We start from the raw sequence: 16210 nt of genomic DNA, 5'->3' as shown, positions 1-16210 counted from the left end.
TGCACGTGGTTGGTACTGCTCGCCAATCTTGTAAATGAATGTTTTGTTTTATATCTAGTATTGCTTGAAACATTGTGATCAAACCAACTAATGGCATACAAATATAACCATCACGAATACGTTACAATAGAGCTCTCAACCTAACTGGTGCAGCAAGTCCTTTATGTATTAACTACTTATGAGAAAATTAGAAAAGTCCCGAAGATATTCAACTTTTGTTTAGCATTATGAATAGAAAGTCAGAGTTATGTGTTCATTGCATATTCATTATTTTCATGTAAATGATATCGAAAGAACCGTGACGATCGTACATTAGGAACAAAACATATATGTGTTATTACGGAATGAAATAATAGTTGAAGTGAATCGAAATTCAGTTGTTCTTTAATATTCCTATTGTTTCTAAATACATAATAGAGAAAAGTGGAAATTTACATTTGTACTGTTATGAATGTTCACAATAGCAAAATGATATTGAACAGATACAAAATGTAATGCAACCGGCAAGACTTAATATAGAATACGCAAAATTGTACAAATGAAACAAATATCATAGGATATTGTACTTAACAACTGAATATCTATGTTTAACATATCTATGTAAGTGAAGCAGTGCAAAAGGTGTGCAAACATGCAAGCAAAGTGTGATTGAGGCAAAAACATTTGTTACAATGAGCACATTTCATGAAAGCTGGCGTTTGACAATTGTCCATAGCACAATTGTCTAGCAATCCAGCTTCAAAACAATACTCCAGAGGCGTTACGAACTCTTCTGGCTTGTCATCAACATAACTACTAGCGAAAAACGCATACTTTATCATGTTTTTAAATCTGTCCGCCATGAACTGATAATGTACGAAAGACTGAAGCCGAAGAAAATGATTTCTATGCCACAAATTGATATCAAATTGTGTGAGAACGGTATCTGTGATGAATCGTACCATATTCTTATAAGGTCTGAAAAAGTAAACATCTGTTGGTTGAATACGTCCTGTACACTTAGGTGGTATCAATTCTTTGATAAGTTCCACATCTGCAGGAACAGTAGAGTTATATAGGTCAGAATCCTTATTGGATGTCCACGAATCAACTAGTAGTAGAACTTGCTTTTTACAATGCAAATCTCGCCATAAGACATCCGTTAAGAAAACAGTAAGGTCATTCTTTGACATGTTTGCAGATTTACCAGCAAAGGCTTTGATGTTAGGTAAATCGATTTGAAAATTGGCAGGAAATTCTCCAGTTGGTTCTGGAACAAGAACGTACATATGTGGTAATAATGTTCCATCCATCGAAATACTTGGCATGATAATGTACGAATGGGTAGTTGCAGTTTGGTATGCCTATACTTTCGACATAGCTTTTAAGCGGCCATCTTGGATTCAAGGTGGCCATAGATTTTTCAATTTAGCTTTTGTTTACATTTTGACCCTCCGCCATTTTGCACAGGGTTGTCGTAGAGAGTCGAGACTTCCTCCATCTTCTTTCATTTAACAACAGCTTTCAAACGATGTGCTACTTAACCCCCCTTGCCGGTTGACACTTATGAGTTGGACCCCACCTGGGACCCTGTGAGGGCCCTAGAACAAGACGTTTTAACTTAAATCGTTGTACTTTGGAAGTAATACCACACGTCCTTTCCTGTTTTCACATTTGTCTCACCGTTTCCGATTTATAGGGGTGGCCATGGACTTTTCAATTAAGTTTTTGTTTACATTTTGACCCTCCGCCATTTTGCACAGAGTTGTCGTAGAGAGTCGAGACTTCCTCCATCTTCTTTCATTTAACAACAGCTTTCAAACGATGTGCGACTTAACCCCCCTTGCCATTTGAAACTTTTGAGTTGGACCCCGTCTGGGACCCTACAGAGGACCCTGGGGCAAAAATTTTTAGCCCCAGAAGTACTCCTTTGAAAATTATGGGACACGTGTTCACCGAGTTTTCCATTTATCCAATCGTTTCCGAACAAATGGCCCGTTTCAAATTATTTTACAATGTAATTTTTTCGTAACTTTTACATTACAAAATATGTTGTAACTCACGATATTCCGCTCGGTGGCACGTATAACTTTGGGATTCGTCTAATTATAACATATCAAATGCAAACACAATTGTCTCATTCGGATCTCAGCGGAGCCGCTGCGTGACCCTTCCTTGTCAGTGCTATAAATAGAGTCATTATAAAAACTAATTGGTTTCACAATAATAATAATAATAATAATAATAATAATAATAATAATAATAATAATAATAATAATAATAATAATAATAATAATAATATCAAACAAGTGTATCGCGATCCTCTGGATGTTCAGTAAAGTGTGTCGCCAGTCAAAAAAGGTTGAGAACCACTGGAGTAGGAGTACACCACTCTCTGAAATAGAGATATACAAATTCGGGAACTCAGTTTGTAGTGCTGAATACTTGAGCCCTATAAATAGAAAACGAACGATAGCGCAAACTCGATTCCCCGTCTGGTTTGCGAGCACGAACACGAGGAAATGTAAGCTCCATTGACGGTAGAGAAGCTCATTGATGATATTGTTGAGTCCGAGCTTAAGTATTTGCGAGCCGGAGCTATTGTGAACCTCATTGAGGATAGTGAGGTCGAGCTTCTGGTCTGAAAACAATTTATGACGTCATATATTGATGACTTCCTCGTCAATAAGTAATATATCAATAACACTTGATTTATACTTTTTTCAAGTGCAGTACAAGGTTTGAAATAATTGAAGTCAAGCTTCTGTTAATAGATACAATATTTATTAAAACTATAGATATACCACATTGACTTGATACCTAGTCCTCCGTTCCGAGCTCTGTTATCGGCTGAAGGAATTTCCCACTCTCTTTCGCTAAGACTCTCTTGCTTAGCAACAGCTGAACTCTTATTGGCTCAACGCGTAGGTGTGTCAAGGGTGTGAGCTTTAGTTGGCATTTTTGCCACGGCTGAAGACATTTTGGCAGCACTATAGTTGTCCACGAGACGAAACGAGAGTTGTCATTTCTGCCGCGTGGGGTGTCACTTGTTCCATCCCAGCTCTCGCGAAGAGGGCTTTCTGGTGGACAAACATCATGTTTATGGGTTTGTCGAGATTCTTTCGTTTCCTCCCACTTTCATCATTCCATTATCATCCTTCTCATCATCATTGTCTCCCTTATCCTCGATGCATAATTGTTAGACGTTAAACTCAAAAACAAATTATCACAATATATTAATGTAGAAATATACATAATGCTAGGGCTCAAATCTAAGTATGGTTACGACCTTGCCCTGTTTTGAAATAATTAAGTTGAAAGAATACAAGTTACAATTAAAATCGACCCAATAGTTTCACTTAAGTCTGTATAACGGCACCTTAGCGGCATCTATTGCAGGGATGCAAATAAGCAACAAAATTTTACTAGCCCAAGAAAAAAAGCTACTAGCTCACATCCCAAAATAGAAATCATTTACTTGCCTTCGGTGTGAAATTAAATACTCGCCCGTATCAACAAACCATTCGCCCCGGGCGAGTGGTTATTTGCATCCCTGATCTATTGAAAGCAAGCAAGATGTTAGCGCGTGTAACGACGACATCTATCAATTTGGGCGTGTACTATTAAGAATTAGCGTTATACACAAACGAACATGTTTCTATGCTACAAATAGGATATATAGGCCTACTGCTATAAGTATTTAGTCACAATCAGTGTGCGAATTAGATAATCTATATTGGGGGGGGGGATAAAATTAGGCCAAAGGACATAGTCTGAAGGTTCAAATTTCAAAATGAGACAATAAATGCCTTATCCCCCATATATACAGGGTGTTTCAGATAAAACGTCCAGTGCTTATAAATCCGAAATGGCTGAGAATAAAAAGATGAAACAAAAACTGAGATAGGAAAATGTCATAGGGCGCATCACATGGTGTTGTTGTGGTGACCCCCAGGGCCCTCCTTCAAGGGGGCCCAGGGGCAAACTTCAAATTTTCAAATAGGAACATTATTGAATCATACCTCCTCCAATAGTACTTGAAAAACGAAACAACTTTTGTAGGAAACAATTTTCGATTTGGGGCACCGTTTTCAAAATGGCCGCAAAAAGTGGGTCCTATATCAGATAAAACGTCCAGTGCTTATAAATCCGAAATGGCTGAGAATAAAAAGATGAAACAAAAACTGAGATAGGAAAATGTCATAGGGCACATCACATGGTGTTATTGTGGAGACCCTCAGGGCCCTCCTTCAAGGGGGCCCAGGGGCCAACTTCAAATTTTCAAATGGGAACACGTATTTAATCATACCTCATTCAATAGTACTTGAAAAACGAAACAAATTTTGTAGGAAACAATTTTCGATTTGGGCCACCGTTTTCAAAATGGCCGCAAAAAGTGGGTCCTGTATCAGATAAAACGTCCAGTGCTTATAGGCCTAAATCAGAAACGGCTGAGAATAGAGAGATGAAACAAAAACTGAGATAGAAACGACGATAAAGCATATCAAGTGGTGTTGTTGTGGTGACCCTCAGGAAACTCCGTGAAGGTCCCCAGGTGCCAACTTCAAACTGATACAGGACTTTTTGCGGCCATTTTGAAAACGGTGGCCCAAATCGAAAATTGTTTCCTACAAAAGTTGTTTCGTATTTCAAGGACTATTGAATGAGGTATGATTCAATACATGTTCCCATTTGAAAATTTGAAGTTGGCCCCTGGGCTCCCTTGAAGGAGGGCCCTGTGGGTCACCACGACAACACCATGTGATGCGCCCTATGACATTTTCCTATCTCAGTTTTTGTTTCATCTTTTTATTCTCAGCCATTTCGGATTTATAAGCACTGGACGTTTTATCTGATATAGGACCCACTTTTTGCGGCCATTTTGAAAACGGTGCCCCAAATCGAAAATTGTTTCCTACAAAAGTTGTTTCGTTTTTCAAGTACTATTGGAGGAGGTATGATTCAATAATGTTCCTATTTGAAAATTTGAAGTTGGCCCCCTTGAAGGAGGACCCTGGGGGTCACCACAACAACACCATGTGATGCGCGCTATGACATTGTCCTATCTTAGTTTTTGTTTCATCTTTTTATTCTCAGCCGTTTCGGATTTATAAGCACTGGACGTTTTATCTGAAACACCCTGTATATATATATATATATATATATATATATATATATATATATATATATATATATATATATATATATATATATATATGTGTGTGTGTGTGTGTGACATCTGTAATAAATAAGAGATTTATTAATTTAATAAATCTACCGACATGTCTGACATACACACACCCCACTAAACCTTTCTGAACGTGTTTTAATGTTGTACTCACTCTTGTCCCCGTAGCTCTCTAAGGTTTATTTAGTTAATAATTCGCCTCGAGCGATAGCCATGATCACAACCATAATATGTTAATTTTTCCACTCATATTGAAAGCTTCCACTTTGCATCAATACCTACAGGTTGCGAAAAGAAACCTACTTCAGTCTTGTGAAAACCACTAAAATTATCAGTTAAACCGGACTTTTTTTTTTTTTTTTTAAGAAAATCTAGATATTAGCCTATCAAATAAGAAATGGATTGTTGCTGGTCCCGATTTCTCACATCAAGGTCAAATCGAAGGCCAAATATTTAAAATCTCTCAATTCAAATTTCGAGCTTGTGCTTCTACTTCCCGCTAAAGCTGTGCTCATCACGACTTTTTTTCTCCAAATATCGATTCCGTGATGGGCACACGAAGTCAACACTTAAAAATTACTTTACTGTTAGGTTGAAGATGAGTTGATTCACTATGGGCTACGTTATTCAAATAAAGTAAAACATTACACTGAAGTTTTTCAGACAACATTAATTGCGTGGACAGCAAACTGTACAGCGAAAAGATGGAAAAATGAAGGGTTTGTTCAAATGCTTATACAGACACGGACAATGACACGGAGAACCAGTCGTATTAACAAATGCTGAAACAAATCTTGAATTATTCGCTTATTCACCTAAAAATCACCTTCATTAACATGTCTGCTCACTAGGAGCGTATCCCCCTGCGTGTACGTTAACATATACTTAAGAGAGAATACCTATATCTCAGATTTTGAGTACAGTTTCAAAAGTTCATTTCCGTAAACTGTAAAAGCAGTGATTACTATTTTGAGTTGCATACATACAACCTACTAGGGAATGAAGACCATGTGCTAACAAAGAGTACACTGGAAAATGAAATAACATGTTATAACAAAAATTAAAATAAGATGATAATCGATACAAATATAGAGGATGAATATAACATATCCGAACTTCGCCAAGTATGGTAGAAGAAGCTATTTGTTTACTTCTTCTTGGCCAACCGCTAATAACATTTATAAATCTATATGTGGCTTTGTTATACGCAATTAGTACATTCAAATTCACAAACGATGACGAACTGAAGGGTACGAAGGTACAGTTGCAAGTAACAACCGTAGTCATAATAATATAGTTCTACTAAACAACGTTGAAAATAGTGGGTAATTATGTGGTAAGTAGAAATGACCAAAACTGAGCAGTTTACATCGATCATTTCGAAATACAGCCAGAAGATTAAATTTACAAGAAATAACAAAAATCAGTGAAATTTGGAGTTATACTAAGCATAGTTTGAGGGGGAAAGCGAGCATCCCCGGTGGGGATACTTCAGCTGACTTCTTAGGGGGAACAAAATGTGATTGAGGGGGGAAATTCCCCTCACCCCCCCCCCCCCGGTAATTCGCACCCTGGTCACAATACTCTTCCTAACTCTACTAATTTGCAAATAAATACTATCGTAATATCCCGCATGGTTGTGTTTACAAATAGCCACCATGTGCTTCTATTTACAAACACCAACTATGTGCATCTTACTATAGATTACTATAGCAGCAGGCGACGAAGACAACAGTGACACTACGGATCATGTAATAAAAGTAAAAAAAAAAAAAAAAAAAAACAGTGCCACTGCCTCACTTTGAGCATCTATATAACAGAAAAATTTTAACCACAGTCATCAGTCTCAACTGATCAAATCCTCTTACTTAGCTTGCAGTAAAACCTTAAAAGTACCTCACCTAAACCCAAACCGCCTTATGCAGAGTCGTTTTGAAGTATGATTAGCCCCATACTAAAGGTAAGACTACTGCAGGAAACATATGTTAGTCGAACTCTTTAGTATGGCTCTAATCACGCATCAAAACGACTCTGCATAAGGCCCAAAGTCTCTAGCTTGGAATGGAGCTCTTTTCCTCCTGGTTTGCGATAAAACCTTGTAAAAACCTTTAACTCTCTCTCAGCTTGCAGTAAAGCATTAAAATATGCCTCATCACAACATTATCCTAGCTTGCAGTAAAGCTTTGTCGAGATTCTAACCCTTCTCTGCTTGCAGTAGAGCATTGAGTGTCCTACCCCTCCTCACGTAGCTTGCTTAGTGAGGATTCCTTCCTGAGACCGTCAGGTAAAACAAAAGACACCTACTCTTACATAAACATTAAAAAAATGTATATATTTTATATTATAGCAAAATTTTATAATAAATCTGGTAATAATAATAATAATAATAATAATAATAATAATAATAATAATAATAATAATAATAATAAAAACAATTCCAAACTGTAATTTGGTCTACCTACACTTGCACAAGCAAAAGTTTACAATATGTTTGCCAGCTTTCAATTCAGCAATACACTAAACTAAAAAGTCACTCATATTTTTGACTTACCACATTTTGTATTTTAAGGTAGTACTTATTATGTGTTTCTCACACTGATATTTTTTATGCTTGTATAGCATGTTAAACATGAGTTCTCAGACAATTCAATATAAACATCCAAATCGGAAAGTAGTAAGGAAATCGGAAAGTAAAGATTATATTACTGCTTTACGTTTTTACTGTTACACTATAAAATTTAGTTTATTTCTTAAAAAAAAAACGCATATTTTTTTAAAAGAAAAGCCAGATCTGTTTTACTTCTTTATTTGAAATAATAGTTAAATGTGTATGTATTACACGAAAGGATTTCCCATAATATTTGATAAGCTTTCTTTTGTCAAATGCTATTTAAATTCAAACTAAAAGCACATGAGTAATTTTTATATTTATTTTTACTGCCCTGGCGGTTGTAACGACTGTTTCTTTTTTAATTATTTCTTTTTCTTAAAGGAAGTCTCGTGGAACAGGATTTAATTACGTCTAAAGAAGATATGCTGTTATTTTTACAATAAATAAATAAATAAATAAATAAATAAATAAAAGGCGTTACCAACGAAGAGGAGAGTGATATGAAACTGAAACTCAAATATTAACACAGAGCTCCTTCTTGGCTATGTGAATAGCATACGGATCTTTGCATGGGAGATGTGGGTTCAATTCCCGGGATGGGAGCTGATGTTCGGATCGCACATTAAGCTGTAAATCCATGTCTCATGTGTAATGTACCATTACAATCACGTAATTTGGTCTCCGCTCGGAGTTGCCCACTACTTTTAGCCTATCACATACTGTACCATGCAATTTTTTTCGAAATAGGTTTCAATTTATATATGATATTTAATTGATTAGAGTTATAGGCCTACTTGGAATCAATGTGGAAATTCAAGATAATTCGGTTGTAACTATATTTCGGGGAATAATATCTTTATTCATACGTTATTTCACGATTATATTCAGTATATGGGTATTTTAAATAGGAAAATATTGAAATCATCATCTTAATGCTATACAAAAAACTAGGCCCGCTATTGGGCAGGAATTTTTAGAAAAATTACCAATCGAAATTTTGGCAGAATATTTTGGACCCCCTCGTCCTCTTGAGATGCCCATATCCTCTCTGCAATCCGGTTTGATCCAGATTTTACCATTTTCTATTCCTTTTTTTATTCTCCGCCGCCAAAAATCTCTGCTGTGATTGGAACTATTTCCCAAACCATGGTATTACGGCGCGAGAATCTCCATTCTCTACCTGGGACGATCTTGGACTGGACCACGCTAGTTTGCTCCGGATATTTTGGAATAAATTAGAAAATAGCAGCTAAACCAAGGTAAAATTAGTTGTAAATAAGGACTAAACAGTGAGGAAGCTTTTGAGAGACTAAACTTGTTGAAATTTCATTTGAAAATAGTCAACAAACAGTGAGATATGGACTTCAACCCGAGCGACGCCATGTTTGTAAACATAAATAGGGATGGACAGGATTCGTCATAGTTTGTAATTTTTCAGAACCAGTTCGAAGATTAGTGTTTTTTTCTTTTGATTACTCCCATTACCCCTCCTGAAAATTATTCCTGTTAGGGTCGATACGTCTGTCCAAATATAGCTTTGTTTATGCATGTAGTAAGTGTGATTTTTTTCTTTTATAATTATTAACATGGCGGTAGGTTGTTGTGTAGTTAATGTAATGTTTGTTATGTCAGTGTAAATAAACATAAGGGGCTTCCATCTACTCCTGAACTGAACATCGTCCCAGTAAACATGGGTTGAAAGAAATATTTGGGGATTTTCTTCCTTACTGGAAGAGGGTCCCTTCTTCCATTGATAGTTGCACGTTTTTTTTATTATTATTATCATTTGAATAGTTAGCTAGCAGACCATGAATTAATTGGTAGAAGGCTCACTTGGGCTCTTATTCATTTCAGTTTCTCCTCTTCGATTTACAGAGCCGATTGAATATGATAAAATCTGGATGTTATTTATTTCATGTATCGTTTAATTAGCTGGTAAAGTTGATTAGCATGTAAAATAACATGTATTAATATGTGCCTAGTAGTTTATGTGAAATGTAGTGTATGTGTCAGTGATGTAGTATTTGATGATAGTAGTAGTAGTGAGTGATTGAAATGTATGATATAGTTAAGTAGGGACAGTATATTGATTATTATTAAAAATTTTTATCTTCGGTTCATCATAATATATACTTTAAGTCATAATGAAAAGTAATAGTTATTCCATATTCAGTATTGTGATGTACAGAGTACAAGAAGTATTTCTTAGTGCACGGTTGTTTATAGACTACTAGCGCCGCAGTGTCCGATTTCAGTATCATCCACTGCTCTCATTCCGGTTACCCCAATGTCTTAGTGATTTAGGTTTAACGAAATTGACCTTTCTTCTACGATTAACAGTAAGTAAATATTATTTTTGGACTATCTAAACAAACAGTTGGGTAAATTGTCTTCAAATTAAGCTTTCCTCCAAATTACAACGCTCTGTGTGGACCAGTAATTAAAATATTAACAAAAATAAACTTTGCGTTCATCATTAAACAGAAGCTAGAATATATGATGTTCTTTTTTCCGTTCTTACAAGGGAACCTTCCGAAAATGATAGTTGCAGTGAAAGATGTGGCCTATGCCAATTGAAAGAGCTGTAACAGAGATGTTCATTCCCAAAAAATTAGCTGCCCATAGCAATAGGTTCAAGAAATATAAGGGGTGGAAGTTCGGGAAACAGCAAGGTTGGACAAGGGGGGAAAAGTGCAAATTCCGCAAAAAAAGGGGGGCACGGCAAAATACAATGCTGGCAAGTGATGTATAGAAAGAGACTTACCACAATAGGGAATAAATGAAGGCCACCAGTGGGGTTAACAGTGTTGCCAACTGCAATGAAAAGTACATATTTTGCAAAGAGCACTATATGAAGTGAGTGCAATATTCAGTGTCAATCTGTCATGTAGAACATGATATGACGTGTATAATCAGTGGTACAATATAACAAAAGAAAATAGAAAAAAAACAGAAGTATGAAAAATACGGGAAAGACGAAGTTGGCCATAATGCGCCACATTTGATCACGAGCTGTGCATATTAGAATGAAGAAAACAAGAAGCACCAACTATGCAGGAAACCGACCTACCTAGAGTCGAAAAAAAACGAGTTCCAAAGTTGGCAGCACTGGCCATGAAAATCCAGACAATTCTAATATAGTTAGGCCACTCGCTTCACAAAAAGAAAATTCCGGCAACAGGTATTAGCCTTCGCATCATTTGTACATGCTCGTCCACATTGTACGTGCAATTGTTCGATGAGACAATGGTCCAAACCGAAGATACATTTGCAGTGAGCACAGCGAAATACTGCCAATCCGTCACACATGGTACAATGATCGCCTGTGAATGTCTCGAAACAGTACTCTTGAGTTGTCGGAACCTTTGGTGGTCTTTCTATCACATATCCACACCTGTAGAAAGCAAACATAATCAAAGGCTCGATCTGCTGTGTGTTGCTGTCGCAGTACTATCACCGCCTATATGATATATCCAGAGTGTCCCACCTAACTCTGCGACTGAAATAGTTTCAAAGCGAAAAAAATGTGACACATCCAGTTGTGCAGGAATGTACAACGGGCGACAAACTTCTGTGAGACTCAAGTGCCCATCATAGGGTCCCAGAAGCCAATTTCAAAATTTCAATTAGCACCATCGGTCGAGTTAAATTTCTTTCGATAAATCTTGGAATATGCCACAACGCATATCAGAAATACTTACTATATGGGATTTCTGCTCGGTGACAAGAACAATGTGCATTTTTGACGGCCATTTTGAAACCCGTGCTTCATATAGCAAATGTTTCTTATAGGAGGTGTTGTATCTATCCAGAGAAATATTATCCGCCCCCTGTTCCCATCTGAAATGTTGCGGTTGACCCCTCGAGCCTTATGATGGGAGCCCTGGGGGACTTGCTTCTTAGAAAGTTTTCTTGGCCCTCGACATGAGTATTTGCTTCGCAGCAATTTGAGATCACAATGTTCGATGCCATGTTAAGACACAACATATATTTGTGGCGGCCATTTTGAAAAAACATGTTTCATATAACAAATGTTTCCTATAGGTGTTGCTGCACATTCCATGATCTATCGAGAGAGTTACCACTTGGTCCCTGTTGCCATTTGAAACTTTGAAATTGGCTCCTGGGGCCCTATGATGAGGATCCTGGGGGCACTTGCTTCTCACAGACTTTTATCACCCCCAGACATTGGTACATTCCTGCACAACTGGATCCGTCACGTTTTTGTTCGTTTCGCAAATCTTTCAGGTCACAAAGTTTGGTGGGATACCTTGTATATTCCCACATACGACCCAACCATGATATAATGTTCACTACTTCTATTATCGGTTGTTGGCTCAACCCAACCATTTCATGTTCCCCGACTTGACATTGCCTCAATCATTCTAGCACTGATGCATTCCGAGTGATGCCTGTTGCCGGAATTTTCTTTTTGTGAAGCGAGTGGCCTAACTATATTAGAATTGTCTGGATTTTCATGGCCAGTGTTGCCAACTTTGGAACTCGTTTTTCTTTTCGACTCTAGGTACGTCGGTTTCCTGCATAGTTGGTGCTTCTTGTTTTCTTCATTCTAATATGCACAGCTCGTGATCAAATGTGGCGCATTATGGCCAACTCCGTCTTTCCCGTATTTTTCGTACTTCTGTTTTTTTCTATTTTCTTTTGTTAGATTGTACCACTGATTATACACGCCATATCTTATGTTCTACATGACAGATTGACACTGAATATTGCACTCACTTCATATAGTGCTCTTTGCAAAATATGTACTTTTCATTGCAGTTGGCAACACTGTCAACCCCACTGGTGGCCTTCATTTATTCCCTATTGTGGCAAGTCTCTTTCTTTACATCACTTGCCAGCATTGTATTTTGCCGTGCCCCCCTTTTTTTGCGGAATTTGCACTTTTCCCCCCTTGTCCAACCTTGCTGTTTCCCGAACTTCCACCCCTTATATTTCTTGAACCTATTGCTATGGGCAGCTATTTTTTTGGGAATGCTCATCTCTGTTACAGCTCTTTCAATTGGCATAGGCCACATCTTTCACTGCAACTATCATTTTCGGAAGGTTTCCTTGTTAGATCACGAAGCAAAAATTTTCTTCTTTCTTTTATTCGTGCTGTAGTATAAAACTCATTGTTGTCATCAGAATAGAAACTTATTTAATTAATATTAGGGTTGATAATATTGTTGTTGTTTGAACCTATGTGCATTTCTAAACTGTGAAGTGGTATATAGTTTGGATTTGATTGCGAAAGATATGAGTTCGTGAGATATTTTCGTGTATTGGTCAGTGCGTGATTAATCTTGTAGTGACATATATGTCGTAATTATATAATAAGACTGCTTTGAACAGTCTCTAGTATACTTAAAGTATAGGGTGTCTACCAGTGAATATACGTTATAGAGTGTAATGAAGATAAATAAGATATATATATATATATATATATATATATATATATATATATATATATATATATATATATATATATATATATATATATATATATATATATATATATATATATATATATATATATATATATATATATATATATATATATATATATATATATATATATATATGAAAATTGAATGTGAAAGAATAATAGGACACCCCTGAATGTATGTGTTTAATGTATTTATGTACCGTAAGGTAAAGCGATGAGTATTTACGTATAAAGGAAAGATATTTCAGACACTGACTTCTACACTAAAACCTCTCACGAGTATGTAAGTGTGTTTTAGGGAATGGACTATGTTAGCACTTCGCAGTTTGACGATCAGAAGTAATAGTACCTATTCGTTGACAATCGAGTCTAGCGGGGTAAATAACATCATATAATAAATCATTCGAAATATTTCACAATTAATTACGAAAGTACGATAGTTGCTTAAAAATGTGGTACCGTAGAACTATATGCATTCGTCTTGAGGTTAACCTGCAACATTGAATTTTTTTCACGTCACCTATTCCGGCTAAGGTACTTTGTTTGTAGGAGTAACAAAATAGATAAAGTCAACAAATTTTTTACAAATTAATTATAGTAAACTCCGATATTTTCGTACCCAGGTGTTGACCCTCTCTCCCCTGCAGATATTTTTCATTTTTCTCTTAGTTTTAACTTCGATAGCTACTGAAATCTTTCGACACCTCAAGATACGGCGTTCTTGCAAAGAGGGAGCCACTGGTGAGATTTGGCAAATAAATCACCAGTACTAAATTAAAATTTAATTTTTTTTTTATTATTTTGGCAAATCCTCAGTTAGGATTTTTCTGTCCTATTGACTTCACTCGAGTTTTCCATACTGTCCTCGGAATTCTTATTTTTCTGAGGGGTCGGATATTTTTTTAATTTTGAAATCCTAAATTAGAGACCGCACTGACATTTCCTGCTGGACCGGCCGTAATTTGAGTGAATTGGTACCGGATACAGTTAATAGTCAATCATCCCATAGGGCTTATTCCTTGTGAGATGGTTGCCTAGAAGGCACGGACTCGTACTTAGGCACTCAGAGACCCCCTTGGGCCACTCATTTGAGTAGGCCACTTTTTCGGCGTATATAAGTATATTTGGTTATGAATTGTTCTGTCTAAATTCGACCACTTATTTTTGTAGTTTTAGTGTTCTAGCTTATTCCTTTGGAGCCGCTTTTCTCTCTCTCTCTTCTTTCGGCTGTCTCTGTTCTCTTCTTCAAGATTTTTTTTATTTGTTAACCTCCCCCCAATTATTGAACATCATAAGTATTGATCATTCAGTATATAGCTCTTGAACCTAATTTATTAACTGAGACGTTGTGAGACATGATTCGTGGAGATATTTGTCGACGTGAAGTATCAAGGGACTGGTTTCTCCATAGTATTTGACCTACCGCGGGGTGAATAGTAGTTCTGTACACCATAATGTTATTCCCATTCTTTTGTAATTATCCGTTTGAAGTTCTATGTTAAACCACCAGCTATTTCTACTATCCTGCTATAAGGTTTAATAAATGCTTGTGTTGTAGTAGTTTGGGCCCAATAGTGAAATTGACACTTTAGATTTAAAATTATGTGTACGTGCCTGCCTAAATATGAATGTTATGTTTATGTGCGGAAAATTCCGTTGATTAAAAGGTATGTCAGATATTCTCGTTTATGGAAAGTGTTGCAACCTGTTAGTGAATTAGATGTCGGGATTTATTTATTTATTTTTCTTGAAGCGTAATGTATAGATTATTATTGAAGATATATGTAGATGAGAAATGTGAATGTAGATGAAACGTGAATATGACGTCGAAGTAAAATGTATAATTGAATTGAGAAAGTGAATATGCATAAAGGGTTTGGTACTTACCCCGAACGATCATTGGTTGCCGTAGTTCGAGACATCCGACATGTATGAAAGATAGATTTTGCAAATACCGCCACATATAAAAATAATTTTGTTTATGTTTCGTAGATTCTCTGAATACTATATGTGATTTTTTAGCTTCATGTTCTTTTAATATTAATTGCATATAATATGAAATAAGGCAGGTCGTATTCGTAACCCTAATGTACCGTCAAGTCCGTTTTTTTTTTTTTTTTTTTTTGTTCACCAACATAACATATTTTTACCAATCTTTCATCTAAAATCCGTTCCTCTTATCCAAATCTTCACAACCTAGACAGTGTGTGCTTTTACCTTAATCTCTGTGCGTTGAAAGATACCGTCTCCGAACAAAAGAACAGAATAGTAATAACAATATCATGAATCTCTCATGAATTATGAATTGACAATTTAGGTTCAGAAGTATGTTTGTAGATCGAAATACCTAGTGACTTAGAGCTGGTTTATAATCCAGCTAGTGACGACTAATCGAGGATAGAAAATAGCCTCTGTAATTTAGAAACCATAAATTTGTTTTAAAGCCCGTAATTGAAAAAAATGCTCAATAAATGCATCTACGAACAGTACTTGTACGTTCAAAATAACTAACATAATTATATGTGTGCATCTGCAAATATGATAGCAAAGACAAATGGACGCTGTGAAAGTGCCTGATAGGTAATGTGAAATTGACAATCGTCGCAAGTAGCGAGATAGGACTCGTAAACTCACCAGAAAAGAAAATAAATATATATATGGATATATGAGAAAAGACTCACTTCAAACTTCATACAATTTTTCTCTTTATAAGCTTGTAAAATGTAAGAATATATTTATAGATGTTAGTAAATTTTTGTACTATGTAATTCAAATAATTTATCTAAATTCGTATTTAGATACCCAAGATAAAATGTTCTTTTTTTAAAATTTTTCTGTTAATACATAGTTATACGTCATCAAGAAGTTATTGTTCAAATTCATGTTTATATTACCACATATACCTTATTATATATATATGTTCGTAGCAGGTTCTTTCTAATTTATATTGTTTCTATTTTATTTAATAGATGTAATAAAATGT

General features: G+C 36.0%; 1 long non-coding RNA gene across 2 annotated transcripts in view; it reads left to right on the top strand.

Moving 5' to 3' along the window:
- The window catches only part of LOC145668842 (uncharacterized), a 45542-nt gene that overhangs the window by 12943 nt on the left and 16389 nt on the right, over positions 1-16210 (top strand). Inside the window, exon 1 of one of the 2 annotated variants that reach the window (XR_014128109.1) lies at positions 8917-9037. The exons of the other annotated variant lie outside the window; for it this stretch is intronic. This is a non-coding gene — a long non-coding RNA (uncharacterized LOC145668842). Of the gene's footprint in view, positions 1-8916; positions 9038-16210 lie in introns of those variants that run through there. 2 annotated transcript variants of the gene reach the window in all.

This window comes from Thermobia domestica, chromosome 13 (genome assembly GCF_964235325.1).
Source record: "Thermobia domestica chromosome 13, izTheDome1.hap1.1, whole genome shotgun sequence".
Taxonomy (NCBI): Eukaryota; Metazoa; Arthropoda; class Insecta; order Zygentoma; family Lepismatidae; genus Thermobia; species Thermobia domestica.
This window is presented reverse-complemented; position numbering and strand designations above follow the sequence as displayed.